At 40.4% G+C, this 16,163-nt stretch overlaps 1 protein-coding gene across 1 annotated transcript in view; it reads left to right on the top strand.

The window, feature by feature from the left end:
• Window positions 1-16,163, top strand: part of LOC145543544 (uncharacterized) — a 677,688-nt gene that overhangs the window by 622,002 nt on the left and 39,523 nt on the right. The gene's annotated exons all lie outside the window — the stretch shown is intronic.

Genomic DNA, 16,163 nt, shown 5'->3' with positions numbered 1-16,163 from the left:
CCTTAATCTTTTCAACAAACTTGAACTCCAGGCTCCAGCTATGATGCCCAGCTTGTTTAACCTCTCTTTTCAGAATAAGAACAGAACTTAAAAACAATACTTGCTGTTGCAGTGCAGCTCAGCTCTTGAATTGGTTCTGCTTTTCCCTGTTTCTGTCTGGCTCCTATGTATTTACATCTCAGTGACTAATCATTATATTTGACCAAAGAAATATAGACCCCCTAAGGCAGAACTCTTTTATGCTTTGAAGAATACAAACCCACACAAATAAACTCTCATTTTGTCAACAGGCAATTCACGGAGCTGTTTGATTTTGTTTGGTTTGTTGTATTTTCACTATCCTTATCCACCAGCCATTAGCAAAAGGAGTCATGGACCAACAACTATTGTAGTTTTAAGCAGAAGGAAGGGGAGGGGATTCAAAAAGAAAAGCATGTAGACACTTCCTATTCCTCTATTTCTAAATTTCGCTTCAGCAGAGTTTTAAACTGGTTGGTCTAAAGCAAACATTTAAGTGTTCAAAAAAATCCTGTAACCATTTTTAATGCAATTTACATTTCTTATTAGCTCCTCTGATTTAAAACCTTTGTAATTGGCTCCTTAGAATCACCTTGGTACAATCTGAAGGCAACACTCAGCAGTTACAGAATAGAAAAGGAAAGAAAGAGGAATTGTAGAGAAGTGTATTTATAACCTTGGTCATCAGTATCCTAAGAACGTTTCTGTTTTAATAATTAATTCGCTTATCAGTTCAGAAATGTTGAAATGACTTTTGGAATCCCAGGCTCTAAGGCTGTTGGCACCCTGCACGTTTCCTGACTGCAGTTTCCTTAACTTTCCATTTAATTTTTTTTTTCTTTTCCCTGAAACTAAAATCATTTAATGAAATCTGACGCGTCAAGGCCACTGACTGATCTTCTGAACAGAAGGTATGCAAAGGTGGCCAATTCCTTTAAATTACAGCCCCTGTCCAGCTTGCAAGACATCATTTCCAGGCAGACGAAGTGCAAAGGAGTCAGAAATGCTAAGAGACATAACTAATAACAGGGGAAAAAGAAGAAAATGAAAAACCTGAAGGAAAAATAAGTTCAACACGCAGAAGAGACCATCAGGAGGTAGGGGGAGGAAAAAGCCCGTGTGCAATTTTTTTTCCCACTTACTCTGTTTCCTTTATGTTCCCTAGTTCAGGGCCGCCGGTAGGAGATTGATACATTTATTAATTCTCCATGCAGAAAGACAAACAGTGGACTCAGTCCGGTGGGGTTGAAACGTCTGGCCTCAGGTTCCCTACGGAATCTTCCAACCTTGGCTAATGGTCTCTGACCACACAGATCCATTTAAAGAATACCGTATCCATTTTCGAAAATCTCATTTAGACTCATACATAAAATAAAATCATCCTGTCATAATGTCTTGGTTTTCTCTGGTTCTTCTTTTTATTTCTTTTGATTAATATAAAAGACAGAGCCAAGCAAAGACAAAGGGAAAAAAAGCAATTTAAAGAATGTTCAAGATCGTCTTTGTCATATGATTTTTCTTTTTAAATTGCGAGAACATAGTGAAATTAACAGTTTTCTTTCTGCATAAAGTGGTATTTATGACCTCACCCTTAGAAACTATGTAAGTAAATATTCGTGGAGAAATATTTTCACCTATTTTACATGTTTATTAATTTAAGATCTGACTGTGAGGAAACTGTAAATTATGGAATGCATTTTATTAGAGTAAATACTGGTGTTTTTTGTTTTTTTTTTAAGCAGAGTGGAAAGAATCCTTTTTTGTCCCCCTTTGGAGTGGAGCCTTGCCATTTTTCCCTTCTAGAACTCATCTTGGATGCTAAATGCTTAATGAGTCTTAATAAATTTCTACATATTAGATGAAGTGTTCATGTAGCATTTGTGTTTTCTATAGTTCCTTTTATAAGTCTGACCAATAGCAGCAGCTACAGGAAACAAAAAATGATCTGAGGTTATTCCGACTTTAACTTTTGTTTTGAAAGTAGGTAAATTTGGCTCAAATGCTTGAGACTCCTTTATTTAAATTTCTGAAATTTCCTCAGGACAAGATAAGATGAATCGTTCCTTTGTATTACAGAGTTTCCAGATTTTGTGGAAAAAAAATACATTAAAATATTATTAGTAATGAAAAATCAGTCTTTGAAAAATCAATTTGCATATGAACCTGAAAAATAAACAAGATTTCAGTTTGCATTCTGGATAATGTATTGGCAAGGGTGTTATTTTACTAGAGTGTTCCGTTATGTCTGTTTATGTTATTAAGTGGGATGAGATAGAGTGAACGTTCAATTCTTCTTTCAAAGGACAGAATATATCATTTTAACTAATTAGGTCCATTTATCTTACCTTTATATTTCTTTGGGTTGGTTCCTGAAATAGACCATGAAACCAACCTATTTATAAAATTTGTTTAAAAAAAATCAAAATTTGTTGGACAGAATATCTAACATAAATTTTCAGTTGGCTACATTAAGTGTAAAATTATAAAACTGAAATTTTACATGTAAATTTATTTCTTTTTTTAATATTATAAAAGTTCCTATTTTGCTAAAAAAATATTTGTGCAAGGCAAATTAAAATATCTGGAAGACAGGTAAGATTATATTTACATGTATGTACACAAGCATAATATAAAATATAACTATGAGTACATATAGACATACATAAATATAATTTTATATATAGTTGTATAAGCATACACATTTATATAGTTAGTTATTTGTATGATGTGAATTCCTATTCATAAAAACACTTTGTGATGTTATCCACTCTAAAATATTAATCTGGAGAATGCTATCTTGATTGTGAGCCATTAGACTTTAAAAATAGCTATTTAAAAAGCAAATAAATATATATTGTTTTAAAGTTTGAATTCCTACATTGCTCTATGTACCAAAGAGTTAAAGGTATATACAAAGATTTTAATGGAATAAAAAGCAAATAGAGATGATGTTTTAAAATAAAATCTAACCGGTACAAGTGCTTGTGTATAACTGAATCCCTTGACTGCACAGCAGAAATTAACACAACATTGTACACCAACTATACTCCAATAAAATAAAAATTTTTTAAAAAAGTTTTGAAGTCTTCAGAAAAGGGGGAAAATTCAAGCAGAAAAACTGAAGCATAGAAGCAAGGCGGTAACATAGAAACAAATTAATTTCAAGAGTTTTGAGAACAGAGGGACTTTTGTCCATTCTCAGATCTGCCAGTTATTAGCCCTAACACAATTACATGTACGGAAGTTGTTCTGTCTCTGATCCTCACGTAGTAATGTGTCAATGTTGTAATGATACTTCACCCACAAGTTTGTAAAGGGGATCTAAGGGGGTGAATGAAAGGTACCTCGCTTAGCCTACCCCCAAGAGGTAGGAGTTGAACATATGTTGGTGTCCAACCGTCCCTTGCCTCCAGCTTCTGCTTTGCACTAAACAAGAAGAAAATTTTCTGAGTTGCGATATTACAGGGATAGTGGTAAAAAAATGAAAGGACACATCCAGGTAAAATCCCAACTCAGTCAAGATAGAGGAACCCAGTTTGGGGGCACGAGAACAATATGAACCTGAAGAAATGAAAAGGGCACAGATTTTCAAATCATGCAGGATAAGTAGCATAGTCTTGGCTTTCTTCAGTCTCATTATCTGGACTTGTAAAGATCCTGCTTCAAAGAGCAGTGATGAGCGATAAACATGTTCACAGAGCATTGTTATTGAAACATCTAAATCTAGGAAACACTAGTTTCTATCCCCTCTTACTATACAGGACATGTTATCAGGGGAGCGAGGCCTGCCATGGTTGCAGTCCATAAAGTTGGCATGGATTGGCTAACAGACCATAAAAATAAAAAATTAAAATTAAAAAACAAAGAACACATTTCTCAGTCAGGTAAGCAGTCTATAGTCGATCACAACTTCATCATGCAAAGGAGGATCAAGACGGATCACGGGCTTTATAAAACTAAAAAGGAAGCCCCTAGGTGCTGGCAGCTGGGCAAAGTCTTTCTTCTTATTAGAAGACTCTGTCCAGAGCTATTGAGAGAAGGGTAGACAATACGAGCTTGCATGTAATGTGGAACTCAGTGTTTTGAAGAACTTTGGCCCGGTATGACAAAATCAGGTTAATTCATTCAACAGCTATTGACTGACACCGGCTGTACAGAAGAGATGAGTTGACACATTGGCGCTCTTGGCCAAGAGGAAGTGTTGCTACCGAATTACAAGTGGAGACCCTGTTGTCTGCCTCCCTTTTTTATATCTAACTGAAATTTTATGTGGAGTCTCGACATTCTCCCATTCTTAGGGAAACCATTAGGGCTGTCTCTCTCTGGCATTTTCTTCAAGCCTCACTGTTCTCTGTTTGGTATAGCCAACCAGCATGGCCCTTCTTGTGCCTCGGAATCTATATTCAAACTATTATGAGAACCTGGAAAAATATTTCCTGTATTCTTTGCATCTTTGCATATATGGACTTGCTTGAAATGAACGCCGTGCATGTTTAGTAACCACCACTGAACTCAAGGCATCTTTCCATCCACATGGATATAACAGCCCAAGGATCCCTTTGCACCTGGAGGCCCCTTGCTCTGCTGAGTTGAACACAAGAGCCATCTGTACCACGTTCCTTGGTCTTGGACTCTCATGACGTCTTCTGAGTCAGGGAATGTTGGCGATCTTTCAGGCACAACCCCACCCTCATCACTTACCCTGCTATGTTCATTCTGCTGCCCACCCCCACTCCACCCCCCAATGCTTGGAAATGATCTTCTCACAGGCTATTCATTCTAGTTTTTCCACAGCCTATTTCCTCTGACCAGACATTGCAGTTATCCTGCTGAACATAACTCAAGTCCATGTGGTAAAGTTAAGTTCAGGGCAAGACCTTCATAACCACCTCATTGAATATTGCAAACCTGTCTCCCTCTTCCTTGTGTTTTTGCTCCACATCAGTTACTCTGTGGTAATCTGCTCTATAGTCTGTACAGTCAAAGCTATGGTTTTTCCACTAGTCATGTACAGATGTGAGAGCTAGACCATCAAGGAACCTGAGCAACAAAAAATTGATGCTTTTGAACTGTGGTGCTGGAGAAGACTCTTGAGAGTCCCTTGGATGGTAAGGAGATCAAACCAGTTGATTGTAAAGGAAATCAACCCTGAATATTCATTGGAAGGACTGAAGCTGAAGCTCCAATCCTTTAGCCACCTGATGTGAAGGGTCAACTCATTGGAAAAGATCCTGATGCTGGGAAAGACTGAAGGCAGGAGGAGGAGGGGGTGACAGAGGATGAGATGGTTGGATGTCATCACCGACTCATGTGCATGAGTTTCAGCAAACTCCGGGAGATAGTGAAGGACAGGGAAGCCTGGCATGCTGCAGTCCATTGGGTCGCAAAGGGTCAGACGTGACTGAGCAACTGAACAACAAAAGCAACAAATCATAATCAACCTCATCAGTGAAACATCATTCCTTTAGATATGCATGTTGGGTCCTATACCCTAATACGAATTGATATAATTGATGTGTTTTGACAGTAACAATCAAAATTATTACAACTTCCCATACTGACTTTGTTTCAAGTTTTCAGCATCAGGATAAAATCTACATCTGAAAACAATAAATAAATCCTAGAGATCAGATTCTCTGAGATTGGTCATTGAAGTAAAAGAAATAAAGGTGTAGCATGACTGCAAAATTTTCTGAATAATAGAAAAATAATTAGAGGAATACTATCCTGATATCCTCAAATTTGAAGACACAGCAAAGGAATCAAAATATGATCTGAAAAGGTAGAAAATCAGGCCATTTTAAGTGTCCAAAAGTGTTAAGCAGCAGAAATCAGTGAGGACTCCAACAACCGTTACCTGCGTGCCATCTCAAGCGTGCTAACCGAACTTGCCAGGGCTTAGAACTTGGCAGGGAAATCCTTATAAAAATAAAAGTGATCCACTTTAAATTCACTGCGACTGGAACCTCTATAAGTTATGTTCTTGTCTGGAGGCCAGATCAGGGTGGCAAGGAAAATATTTGGAGCTGGTCCTGGCACACAACTTTTGACATTTAGGTGAAATGCGCTGAGAAGACAGTCATGTTAGTTTATCCTGAATCTGAAGCCTCATTATATTAGAGACATAAGTGCTCATTTTTGCAGCCCTATGTTTGGTCTTTAAGCCAAATGTACATGTGACTGTGGTCCGAGGGCAGAGCAGTAGGATACTCTGCAGAGAGAATGAGAGACCTTATTCTTAACTGCTGTGCCTAGAATAATGGTCACCTTTCACTCTTCCGAAGCCTTGAGTCAAAAAAAAATACATGTATAAAATGGTTAAAACATACACCATATATATATATATATATATATACACACACATATAACATATATATTTACATATAATATATATATGATCTTTGCATTTCTGAAATGTATTTCCGAAAATATTTAAATGTTTTCACTACACTTAAGCAATAGTATAACTGAATAGAAAATCACTGGACTTCTTTCTCTACTCCTTGAACATCTTTAAAAGGCACTCCATTAATCACCCCTCTCCCCCTAAAATTTCCCTCTGAAAAGAAATCTTTTGATTTATGTCCACTTCCTATTATATACATATATATAATATGTATATTATATTATACATATACTTTATTGACTACACCTAAGTCTTTGACTGTGTGGATCACAAAAAAATGTGGAAAATTCTTAAAAAGATGGGAATACCAGACCATCTTGCCTGACTCCTGAGAAATCTGTATGCAGGTCAAGAAGCAACAGTTAGAACTGGACATGGAACAACAGACTGGTTTCAAATTGGGAAAGGAGTATGTCAAGGTTGTATATTGTCACCCTGCTTATTTAACTTCTATGCAGAGTACATCATGAGAAACGCTGGGCTGGAGGAAGCACAAACTGGAATCAAGATTGCCAGGAGAAATATCAATAACCTCAGATATGCAGGTAACACCACCCTTATGGCAGAAAGTTAAGAGGAACTAAAGAGCCTCTTGATGAAAGTGAAAGAGGAGAGTGAAAAAGTTGGTTTAAGACTCAACATTCAAAAAGCGAAGATCATGTCATCCAGTCCCATCACTTGATATCAAATAGATGCGGAAACAAGGGAAACAGTGAGAGACTTTATTTTTTGGGGGGGTGGGGTGGGCAGTGCTCTAAAATCACTGCAGATGGTGACTGCAGGCATGAAATTAAAAGACACTTGCTCCTTGGAAGAAAAGCTATGACCAACCTAGACAGCATATTAAAAAGCAGAGATATTACTTTACCAGCAAATGTCCATCTAGTCAAAGCTATGGTTTCTCCAGTGGTCAGGTATGGATGTGAGAGTTGGACTATAAAGAAAGCTGAGCACCAAAGAACTGATGCTGTTGAACTGTGGTGTTGGAGAAGACTCTTGAGAGTCCCTTGGACTGCAAGGAGATCCAACCAGTCAATCCTAAAGGAAATCAGTCCTGAATATTTATTGGAAGGACTGATACTAAAGCTGAAACTCCAAAACTTTGGCCATCTGATGCGAAGAATTGACTCATTTGAAAAGACCCTGATGCTGGGAAAGATTGAAGGCAGGAGGAGAAGGGATCAACAGAGGGTGAGATGGTTGGATGCCATCTCTGACTCAATGGACATGAGTTTGAGCAAGCTCCAGGAGTTGGTGTTGGACAAGGAGGTCTGGTGTGCTGCAGTCCATGGGGTTGCAAAGAGTCGGACACGACTGAGTGACTGAGCTGAACTGATACATTATATATATATATATATATTATATATATATATATAATATATATATTATTATACACATATACATACATATGTGTGTGTGTGTACGTGTGTGTGTTCTCAGTCACTTCAGCTGTGTCTGACTCTTTGTGACCCCATGGTCTGTAGTCCACCAGGCTCCTCTGCCCATGGGATCTCCCAGGTAAGAATATTGGAGTGGGTTGCCGTGTCCTCCTCCAGGGGATCTTCCAGACCCAGGGATCGAACACATGTCTCTTCTGTCTCCTGCATTGGCAGGTGGATTCTTTACCACTAGTGCCACCTGGGAAGCCCCTAGTCCTGGGCTTTTCAGATTTCCTCCCAGAGTTCCAATTCACAGTCCACTAAAACATGGGACGATGTCCATTTACACTTGTGTGCATGGCTTTTCCTGGGGTGGACATTTGTCCTTTCATCCTTTACAAAGTACAGACATCCCAGTCACCAGGAGGCAGGGCCAAGAGAAGGATCCTTCTTTACGCTAAGAGGTGGGCAGAGGTCCTAGGTTTAGAGAGTCGGGTGTTCCACTAAGAATCTTTGCACATTTGGTCACGCTTTCAGGTGCAGTTTCAAGAGAGCTTATTCCCATTGGTACTACAGTGTAATTAAGACCCCTCCGTTGGTCAGGGTGTTAGAATCTCTGATTCCAACCAAACTGGCAAGTTTCCCAGGATGATGGTTCTTGTGAAAGCATATAAGTCATCCTTCCAGAGTGTGATATGCCTGCCTCTGTCTGAACCCTGTCCTACAATCTCCCTGCCATTCATGACAGCTGACGAAAAGCCTTGCAATAAATTCTCTGTCCACTTAATCAGAGCTGGATTTTCTTGTTTGAAAGTGAACAGTCAGGTTAGTCCAATGCAGTATGAATGTCTCCTTCTCTGTGTTTCACGAGGATAGAACTGTTTATATTCTGTTATGAAAAAAAATTGTATGAACTTTAGTAAGCATTAATTTTCTTTTTCTTCCAGAAAACATTCTGATTTTGCATATTCTTTGATTACTTGTATGCCCTTTTAGAGTATCATAATGACATTAACATTATATTTTACTGGTTTCATTTTTTATCATCATTTCTCTATCATAAATTTCCCATCATTGGATTATTTGTTTCTTTCAAGGAAGGTAATTAGGTGTTATACATTCTCTGAGCCTTTATAATTCTGAAACACATTTCTAAAATATTTAAATGTTTACCTTATACCTACGCAATATTTAACTGAATAGAAAATTATCAGACTTCTTTCTTTACTTCTTAAACATCTTTATAAAGCATTTCATTACCCCAAAAATTTAGTTCTGGGAAAAGAAACCTTAGTCCAACTAGTTTTTTGTTTTCATTTATTGGTAATCTTTTGTTTTTAATCTCTCATACACCTGTACGCTTTTAGAATATTTCTCCATCTATATGTCAATTAAAAATATTTATATACATTTATACATGTATTTTGCTGCTTTAACTTTTCATTGTCTTTTCTTAGAATTTGCTATATCCCTTTAACATGAAAAGCCACATTCATTTTCAGCTTGGAGACCTGTTTGCTGCTGCTGCTGTTTGTGATTTCTTTGGTCGGGTTTCGGTTTGCTTTGCTTCGGCTCTTCCTTCTGCTTCACATGCTCCGCGTTTCTGTCGTTGAGGTTCTTGTATGTGTTCTCTTCATGTCCGACGCTTCCCTTTATTTTCTAGTTTTCATTTCTTCATCCTTTTTTCAAATTCTGAGAGGGTATCCTTAGCTTTTGTCGGCTCCATTTCTCTGAAGAATCTCTTTTTTTTTTTACACATTTTCACTGAGCTATTTGTTCTTTTTCGAGTATCCAGGAGGCTTTTTCCAGCTCAGTGTATCTTTTCAGGACCACCGTCTCTAGTACGAGAGACACGAAAGACTTTTTTTGTTTGTTTGTTTTTCTTTCTACTGCTGTAAGCCTGGATCTATGAAAATGTTAGGAATCACAACAGTTTTAGAAATACCAAGGCTGCGACTTTAACAGGAAGTTACTAAGTTGTTAGTCTCCAAACATCAGATTCCAACTATCGCATTAATTGTGACCTTTTCCCTGTCTCTTATCCTGAAACAAGGAATTAGTGAATTATTTATTTTGCGTAGTCCTTGTAACTGCCTTCTATTGGTGTCACTGATCGAAAAATGACTTCCACAAATAAACATTTGCATATGTTCTTGCTTTTGAATATACTAAAGAGATGAAATGAATCCATTAAAAAAAAAAACCCAGTTCTAAGGTCAGCTACACAATTATTTATTTTACATTGGAATTCCAAGGCTGTCCTACGAAATCATCTGAAACATTAAGTTGCTTTTATGTATTACATAACTTGTGAACACCGGTACAGATTACTCCACAAAACGAATTGGTGTCAAGGGCTTATTATCTTTACATATCTCAAAATTTTCATAATTAAAAGTGATTGGTCATTAATGGCAATAAGGATATCATTTCAGGAATGTTGAGGATTCCTCTCACTAGTCTGAAGCTCCTTACTGATGAGAGATTTTTGAGCGAAAGGTACTTATTCACCTGGCGTTCCCTGGAAACTTGAGGTCATAATTAGCCATCCTAGAGATCAGATTAGATTCCAAGTGCATCTCTTCCAGATGAGTTATCTTTTTATTATTATTTTTTGGTTGGAGTATAATTGCTCTATCATGTTGTGTTAGTTTCTGTTGTACAACAAAGCGAATCAGCCATAGGTATACATACATCTCCTCCCTTTTTGTCTTCGCTCACACCCACCCCCATTGCACCCTTTAGGTCATGGTAGAGCCCCGGGCTGAGCCTCCTGTGCACCTTCCCACTCGCTGTTTTACACACGGCAGTGTACGCACATCAATGCTACTCTCCCGGTTCATTCCACTTTCTCCCTCCCCATGTCCACAAGTCCACTTTCTACGTCTGCATCGCTATTCCTGCCCTGAAAATAGGATCAACCTCACTCATTCTCAGAGAAACGCAGATCAAAACTGTGATGAGGTATCACCTCGCACCAGTCAGAGCCGCCATTGCCAAAAAAATCTACTAACACTGAGTACTGGAGAGGGCGTGAAGAAAAGGGGGTCTCTGCCTGCTGGTGGGAGTGTAAATCAACACAGCTGCTGTGGAGAGCAGTATGGGGGTTCCTTAAAAACTAAAACCAGAGCTACCATACGACCCAGCGATCCCACTATTGGGCACACACCCTGAGAAAAGCGTGATTCAAAGAGACACGTGCACGGCAATGCTCACTGCAGCACTATTTACAAGAGTCAGGACCGGGAAGCATCCTAAAAGTCCGTCATCAGATGGATGGATAAGGAAACTGTGGCACATACACACAGTAGAATATTACTCAGCCATGAAAAGGGAAGAGGACGGGGCATTTGTGGAGACATGGACAGACCTAGAGTCTGTCTGAAATAAGTCAGAAACAGATGAGTCAGTCTTAAGACACAAAGTCCAAGAATTAAGCTGGAAACACTAACCAACTCTATGTTTTTATTTGAATCGACCCAAGTTATTTAATTGCTTGATTGAGTGCTATTGTTCTAGTAATACTGCCTGATTCTGTCTGAATTACTTGCATAGCCTTCTTGCCATCTGCTCCATCTTCCTGTCAATATTGAATGTTGGATTTTGCCTATGTTGTTTGTCTTTGGCTTTATTAAGTCGTACCAATGACGTTTATTAAAGAGCCTCCTGGATCACCACCGTGCTTTATTTCCCTTAAACCTATGGTCAGAGGAGACTGCTTTCAAAACAGAGCTCACAGAAGAATATCTGTAGAGACGGGCTGTAACAAACGACTAGCAAGTGAACCCAAAAGCAACGGAACCCAGTGTGCGGCTCACAGTCATTTAAATTCCTTTTAACCTAAGTTACTTGTATGGAAAGCGATGTTTTATCCAATCCCCAAACCACCAAACCACACATGTTTAAGTAAGTTATGAATTTCTATTATTTTTGTATTCATATAGATTCTTCAGGATACTAGGAAAACACTAGGAAAAACATACGCCGTGTCACCAGTATTTAGGTGGGACATTTTCATGTTGGCAACTCTTTTTCTCACTTCCTTCTCCATGGGTTATAGAGACATAAATTATTTTACATGATTTCTGGGAATTCACATGCTAAATATTCTTCATCCCAGAAGCTCTAAACCACTCATTTCATGTTAAGCACATGTTGATCTTTCTCTGGACTTTCCAACTGTATACCCATCCGAACTATCCAAATTCTATGATGATGCAGCCAAGATATTCTCATTACTGTTCTGTTTCTCTATCACCCCTGGCCTGATTCTAGAAGTTTGCAGAAGGTCTTTTTTTTTTTTTTAACGTCACTATTTCTCATCGAGAGCCATCAGATCATCAGTAGTTTGGGGTTCAAACTGGCAATCAGACTCATGAGAAGCCATAGGCTTCATTCACTGCCAAGTTTATTTAGTTTTTGAGAAGAGAGAGAGACAATCCCAGGACACGAGTGTAACGGCACAAGTGTGGCTGTGCTTTCCACAGTCCCCGCCACCCTCTACTGAGGATGGGAAGAGAGCCACCAGCTCCAGGCCTCTTCAGTTTCACACCTTTTAAGTCATGCCGCTCCCTGGGCCTTGGGGGTACCTGGCTAGTCCCCGCCTACAGCTCCATCCCACCAACATCTGTCAGCTGTTACTTGATGAACAACCTTGGCAAGGAAGCACAAGAGCTTCCTCTTCAAGGAACACAGTCACCTCGGCGCCTTAATCTTGGAAGCTGGAGTCCATGCAGCAAGGACGGTTTATCACGGGTCAAATTCTCAGGATCTAGCAATTAACCCTTTTCTTCCAGAAACATCCCTCAACGGTCTCTTGATCCCAATCTCCTAAAAGCTGAGATCGCTTGTAGACTGTCTTCTGTTCTCTCTCTCGTCCTTTTCCTCTTCATGTCCTTAAGGGCCATTGGTTTACACATTTGCCCCACGGTTCTGATTCCTACTTTCAATGGCGTCGATTTCCTCTTTTTCAATCCTGTCTGCCAAGAAGTGTAGTGTCAGTCGCTCAGTTGTGTCTGACTCTTTGAGCCCCCATGGACTGTAGCCCCCTAGGTTCCTCTGTCCATGGGATTCTCCAGGGAAGAATCCTGGAGTGGGATGTCATTCTCTGTCTCTGACCCGCTCCCCCATCTTTCCAGACTTGAGCTCCCTTCTAGCTTCCTCAGTCTGTGGTCCCTCTTCTATGGAAGCAATGGGCCTGCAAGTGTCAATACTACCCCAACCCCAGCCCAGCCCAGGGAGTAGAAAGCTGCTGCACCTGAAGCCCCCAGGGGCCCCACTGCCCAGGGGTCTTGTGCACAGTGCATGCATCTCCCCGGGTCTTCAGCAGTATGTGAGCGAGGCACTGACTCCTGGAACCCACTCCAGCACATGTGGTCAGTCTGCTACCCCACATCCCTAGGAATGACTCACACCCCCTAGGTTGGCCTGGCGTTTCAGTGATCCACATACATGAAAAGAAAGTGGTAGTCGCTCAGTCATGTCCAACTCTTCGCGACCCCATGGACTGTAGCCCACCAGACTCCTCCTTCCATGGGTCTTTCTAGGCAAGAATACTGGAATGGGTTGCCATATCCTTCTCCAGGGAATCTTTCTGACTCAGGGATTGAACCCTCCTAACCTGTGTCTCCCGCATTGCAGGCAGATTATTTACCTTCTGAGCCATCAAGGAAGGAGGACCCACGTACATAGATAAGTCCAATTTAAGTGAGGCCATGACCTAGGTCAAATCCCTTATAAGTATACAGTAGAGTAACAAATAGATTTAAGGAACTAGACCTGATAGACAGAGTACCTGATGAACTATGGGCAGAGGTTCGTGACATTGTACAGGAGACAGGGATCAAGACAATCCCCAGGGAAAAGAAATGCAAAAAAGCAAAATGGCTGTCTGAGGAGGCCTTATAGATAGCTGGGAAAAGAAGAGAAGTGAAAAGCAAAGGAGAAAAGGAAAGATATTCCCATCTGAATGCAGAGTTCCAAAGAATAGCAAGGAGAGATAAGAAAGCCTTCCTCAGTGATCAATGCAAAGAAATAGAGGAAAACAACAGATTGGGAAAGACTAGAGATCTCTTCAAGAAAATTAGAGATACCAAAGGAACATTTCATGCAAAGCTAGGCTTCATAAAGGACAGAAATGGGATGGACCTAACAGAAGCAGAAGATATTAAGAAGAGGTGGCAAGAATACACAGAAGAACTGTACAAAAAAGATCTTCACAACCAAGATAATCACGATGGTGTGATCACTCACCTAGAGCCAGACATCCTGGAATGTGAAGTCAAGTGGGCCTTAGAAAGCATCACTATGAACAAAGCTAGTGGAGGTGATGGAATTCCAGTTGAGCTATTTCAAATCCTCAAAGATGATGCTATGAAAGTGCTGCAGTCGATATGCCAGCAAATTTGGAAAACTCAGCAGTGGCCTCAAGAATGGAAAAGGTCAATTTTCATTCCAATCCCAAAGAAAGGCAATGCCAAAGAATGCTCAAACTACCGCACAATTGCACTCATCTCACATGCTAGTAAAGTAATGCTCAAAATTCTCCAAGCCAGGCTTCAGCAATACGTGAACCGTGAACTTCCAGATGTTCAAGCTGGTTTTAGAAAAGACAGAGGAACCAGAGATCAAATTGCCAACATCCGCTGGATCATCAAAAAAGCAAGAGAGTTTCCAAAAAATATCAATTTCTGCTTTATTGACTATGCCAAGGCCTTTGACTGTGTGGATCACAATAAACTGTGGAAAATTCTGAAAGAGATGGGAATACCAGACCATCTGAACTGTCTCTTGAGAAATCTGTATGCAGGTCAGGAAGCAACAGTTAGGACTGGACATGGAACAACAGACTGGTTCCAAATAGGAAAAGGAGTACGTCAAGGCTGTATATTGTCACCCTGCTTTTTTAACTTATATGCAGAGTACATCATGAGAAATGCTGGGCTAGAAGAAACACAAGCTGGAATCAAGATTGCCAGGAGAAATATCAATAACCTCAGATATGCAGATGACGCCACCTTTATGGCAGAAAGTGAAGAAGAACTAAAGAGCCTCTTGATGAAAGTGAAAGAGGAGAGTGAAAAAGTTGGCTTAAAGCTCAACGTTCAGAAAACTAAGATCATGGCATCTGATCCCATCACTTCATGGGAAATAGATGGGGAAACAGTGGAAACAGTGTCAGACTATTTTTCTGGGCTCCAAAATCACTGCTGATGGTGATTGCAGCCATGAAATTAAAAGACGCTTACTCCTTGGAAGGAAGGTTATGGCCAACCTAGATAGCATATTTAAAAGCAGAGACATTACTTTGCCAACAAAAGTCCGTCTAGTCCAGGCTATGGTTTTTCCAGTGGTCATGTATGGATGTGAGAGTTGGACGGTGAAGAAAGCTGAGTGCTGCAGAATTGATGCTTTTGAACTGTGGTGTTGGAGAAGACTCTTGAGAGTCCCTTGGACTGCAAGGAGATCCAATCAATCCATCCTAAAGGAAATCAATCCTGGGTGTTCATTGGAAGGACTGATGTTGAAGCTGAAACTCCAATACTCTGGCCACCTCATGGGAAGAGTTGACTCATTGGAAAAGACCCTAATGCTGGGTAGGATTGGGGGCGGGAGGAGAAGGGTATGACAGAGGATGAGATGGTTGGATGGCATCACTGACTCGATGGACATGGGTTTGGGTAGACTCTGGGATGGACAGAGAGGCCTGGCGTGCTGCAATTCATGGGGTCACAAAGAGTCGGACACGACTGAGCGACTGAACTGAACTGATGTGACCCACTGACAATCCTAAGGGTGTTTCTCTCGCCCCTGGGTTGGTTAAACCCTCTGGTTGCTTCCTGAATGCTGTGGTCCCAGGATGAATGGCACCTTCCCCATCAAGCAAGCAAAAGAGCAAATATCCCCAACACAAGGTAAAACTAAAAGCAGAAATGTACAGGTACCAGGCAAGTAGAGTGAATCATCCATTGTAGACTTTCCTCATTCCATGAGACATTTGTCTAGACTGGGTGCTTCTGGGGTCACTGTGGGTTGTTAGATTGTGTGTGGACATTAAATCCCTGCCTCCTTGCCAGCGTCCAGTTGGTGTTGGAAGGGACAAGGATCATCGGATAGATTTGGAAGAGGTCAACTTTGCATTTTCAGGGATGCTAACTTGAGAAACATGAGGCTCTAGGGCTCCAGATGTCAGGGGAATTTGCAGATTAGCAGCCCTGCAGCTTTCCCTAGAGAGCTAGCTCATGGCTGGGCTGCAGAGAGGGTCATTCAGGTCAACTTGCCGTTACCCACAGCCTCCTAATGTGGAAGCTGCAATACCCTCTCCAGGCACCTGACCACCATCATAAACACCATCATTACCA

This window comes from Giraffa tippelskirchi, chromosome 3 (genome assembly GCF_054371585.1).
Source record: "Giraffa tippelskirchi isolate mGirTip1 chromosome 3, T2T-mGirTip1v1.2.pri, whole genome shotgun sequence".
NCBI classification, from domain to species: domain Eukaryota; kingdom Metazoa; phylum Chordata; class Mammalia; order Artiodactyla; family Giraffidae; genus Giraffa; species Giraffa tippelskirchi.
This window is presented reverse-complemented; position numbering and strand designations above follow the sequence as displayed.